Raw genomic sequence first — 4,187 nt, forward strand, 5'->3', positions numbered from 1 at the left:
AGACCCATCTCATTCTTGGATTTTGTTTGACAAATTAGGTTGCTAACAACTGGGAAAAGGTTCCTGAAAGCACCTTGCTTGTCTTATCTGTCTCTGGTATAATATAGTCTGGTCACAGCAGTATTTGACACCTTGCGGTCTTAAATATCTTTGTCTTCGCAGCACCCCTGTGAAGTAGGGAAGCATTGCTTTTCCCAAGCTGCAGATGGAGATTCAAGGGCTAGTGAGAGACAAAGGCTTTGTCTCTCAAGGTACACCTCTAATTCTGAGCTGGAGGGAGACACCCGTATCTATTCAGGCTTCTCAGCTGTGAACTCCGTCCCAAAGGTGGTGGACAGACAGGAAGATGGATTTACAGTGTAAACTAGCCCACTGGTCAAGACTGGGCAAACTAGGCAGTTCTGGGGGAAAGTCCCTCTTAATATAACAGTTCTTTTGCAATATGGTGGTCTATTTATCAGAGGCTTGTGCTCTCATGATTGCTATTGTAGATCTGTGGCTCAAACATTGGATGGATGGATGTCTCAAGGACTGGACTCTTAAGTCACCTCAAGACCCATCAATGAGCTGTGGTAGAGATCATTCTTGAATCGAGGGACTGCCGACGAAGATGGCTATTGTAGATGGTGGTCTTGTGATGGCAATAGAGTTCTTAAGCACACACCAGTTTGTGTTCTCCAGGCGAAAACCTGAAGGACCTTCCGCACACTACCCTGCCTTAGAAACCATATATGGAACCAGGGAGTCCTGCATAGGAAAGGACAAATTAGCTAACTAACTAAATAAAAGCAAATTGTGAGCTTCCCAAAGCACAGAAGATTAGATGACTGTACTGCACAGAAAGGTTTGCCCTTTTAAATGATCAGATAAATCCTGAAGATATGATTCTCCCATCTCATTAAGTGCTGTATTGACCAAGAGCTAAGGAGTAATATTGCTGGAACCTAACAAACAATTTGTCATTGTTAGCAGCAAAGAAAGGGTCAGTTCTGTTGGCCCACTTGAAATCCAAGGCCGCGCTTCATTTTAATTACTCAAAAGGAAGCTGTTTCACGACCGGTTTTAAAAGAGAAGATACACAACCAAACACAGCAACACAAAGGCAAAGCTGTTTAAAGTTCCTAGTCAGGCTAATTATATTGAATAAGAACATTGTGTCTTAGTTCTGCCTGATCTAACAAAACTCAAAGACTCGCACAGACTTTTCAGAGGTCTAAAATGTGAAGGAAGCATTGGTTCTGCAACCTGAAAAGAAGCAGAGACACCGCAAAAAGGGCTGTTTTCTAGGAGAAGCCTTTAGGGAAAATCCATTTAATTCCTAATGCAACTCAACCTGGGAGAAGTATAATTGCATCTATAGCTGAACCAACAGTGAATAGGCCAGAGAATGCCCCAAATATTACACACATTATTTGCATTTTTTACATGCTATGAAAATCTCAGAGGAAAAAGTCTCCCAGAATATTGGTTTTGGCCTTGGAGACAGTGGCTGCATCTACATGTGGCTGCACAGCACTTTGGAAGCCCTAAATGATGGCAAAGTAACAGCCTGTACTGTGCTGTGCCAGCTGCACACTTTTTTCATTGTTATGTCGCCCTAGCGATGTGCTATAACAGGGGAATGCATCGCTAAGATGACATAGCTGCAGTGTTGCGATTTGTGACCACCGATGTGACATCACCGTAGTGCGTTGCTATGGCAGCGAAGCGTCTTGTGTAGACGCGCCCACTGTAAACTTAAAATTCTTTGCAAACATGAAAACAAATCATGCTGTCAAAGATCATGTATTAGAAACAAATTATGCTCCCCAAATGTGGTTTGGCAGTATAATTGATACACTGTGAGTGCGCAAAATAACTGGGAAAAAAAGCAGAGAGGGAACTCACAGGATAAATTATTAAAATTGGAAAATAATGAACATGTGTAAATAACACACACCAACAATACAGATAAATTACTGTGTGATAAACTGTAAGTAATCAGAGCATTTCAGGCCTGAAATGCGATCCCTCTTCAGGGAGCAGTTGTGTTGACAAATCTGGAACAGGCTGAGGAAGGAAAGCGAGGCGGAGAGGAGGTTCCTCTGGAACACCGAAGATGTCAAGCGCAATGAATTCAACTCTGGGATTCTTTGCTCGCAGAATTTAACTTGCATAGGGAAGGAAAGCATGAGGCAAACTGTAACAGGGTGAGGATTAACCCTGGAGGAGGTTGAAAGGGGCTCGGAAGATGAGCAGTAAAGAGAACATGGGTCAAAGATGGGGCAAAGGCAAGTACTCACAGGGTTTGGCTGAGGTGGTAGCACACTGGGAAATGCTTAGAACATGATCGACCTGACAGCTAGCGACAAATAAAAGAGCTAGGAGGGAAGCAGTTCCTTGCCCCCCAGGGCACCACAAGAGACAGAGAGGAATGGCAAGGGAAGCCGGCGCAGAGAAAAGAGACGGCAGAGAAACCGCCAAATGGATAATTGCCAGAGTTAGGCTCACTGGGTGAGGATATAACCATTGTGAGACCCACTCATAAAAAGGTGAGGAAAGAGAGGTACTTACCTTCATAGAGGCCAACAGGTGGGATGATTCCTGGAGGGGGGATGTTCGGACAACCTGTGGCAAAAAGAAAGTTATTAAGGAGCTGACCTACAGGCAAGAAGCCTAAGGGAACAAGGAGGGAGCATGGACATCAGCCAGTTGGTTATCCACTAGAGATTTATGGGGAGCAGCACAATAAACCAAATCACTTTTACTTTCTTTATGGGGTGATTGACTAACCTATATCTTGTTGGGGAATTTACTTTCTCATTTTTCCATCAAATCAAGGCGTGGCAGGAGAGTCCCCAGGGAGAGAGTTCGTTAATCACTCGGATCCCCGCCAGTTAATCACTTGGAACCCTGCCACACAAACCTGCTTTTGGTTTGCAATACAGCCTCTGCCCTAGTTAAATGCAGGGGAGGTGCCAGCACTGTTTAACATCCCCATGTAGATCAAATGACTGATCTAATAGGGCTAGGCATTAAGTGCTCTTCTACACATGAAGTTGTAGCCCTTTGACCAAACTGGGTAAGCCTCCAGCAGGTTGTAATCATACTAATAGCATTTTCTGTATGGCAGAAAGAATATAAAACAGCCTTGTTAGTATGCAAGTGGTTGTACCAGTATAACTATGTTAGTAAACATAATCATGTGTGCGCGTTATATTATGCATATAAAACAAAGTCATAGTTATATCGCTACAACAATCTGGCTGTGGCCCAGGCCTCATTCCAGTTCCTTCATACAGAGGTACAGAAAAAGTGACATGGTGCTTATGTCTATTTGACAAACCCCATTTTTATGTAGGATTCTGGTTGTGATTTGGGGTAGGTGAGATGTTTAAGGCTTACAAGTCTAGCCCCTTTAGGGTGCATGCAGATGAGTGCGCATGTGCGGTTTGTGGTGCTGCAAACCCAGTTGTGGCATCACAAACTGTACATGCCACACACGCACACAGTTGGCGTGCTGCTAATTTGCAGCACAGTGGGGTTTTTTGACATTGGGATCCCTTGGTGTCCAAAAAAAAAAGCGCCAGAAAAAAGCAGGGTGGCGCACATGGCAGCAGTGTGCGGTGCCTGAAACCAGAGCCTGGGCAGCCAGAGCCACACTCTAGCTACTGGCCAGGCTCTGTGCACCTGGATCGCTGCTGCTGCAGCCCCAGGAGGCCCCCCGGAGCCCAGGTAAGGCTGCTGAGGTCATTCCAGGTGCTGGTCCCAGACTCCTCTACCCCACCCAGGGTAATTTGCTGTACACCAGAGCATGCGTGCAGGGTTGTTCCCTAGGGACAAGTAGCAGTGGTACAAATATGTGCCACCGCTATTTGTCCCTAGGGAAATGCATGCTCCCACTCATGGGGACGTGCCTTTAGCATCCTTGCCTCTCTATGAAGCTAAAATGGGCCCTGTAGGCAGAAAGCACAGCATGCGTGTTTGAAGTGACAACTATCTCTCTGGAAAGATGAGACATTTATACCAGTGGGATTTGCATTGCTCTGTGCGCACCAGCATAAACGGCACTGGCATTCACAGCGGACCAAATTGCCGCTTATTCCAGGAGGTGTCAGTAAAGCCTGTTTGCCCTCAGCAAGTGGCTACGCCAGAATAAGCTGCATACACGACACCTCTGATGAGAGAATTTTACCTCTGATTCTTTC

The sequence above is a fragment of the Alligator sinensis genome, unplaced genomic scaffold (assembly GCF_000455745.1).
Source record: "Alligator sinensis unplaced genomic scaffold, ASM45574v1 scaffold111_1, whole genome shotgun sequence".
In the NCBI taxonomy this organism is placed as follows: domain Eukaryota; kingdom Metazoa; phylum Chordata; order Crocodylia; family Alligatoridae; genus Alligator; species Alligator sinensis.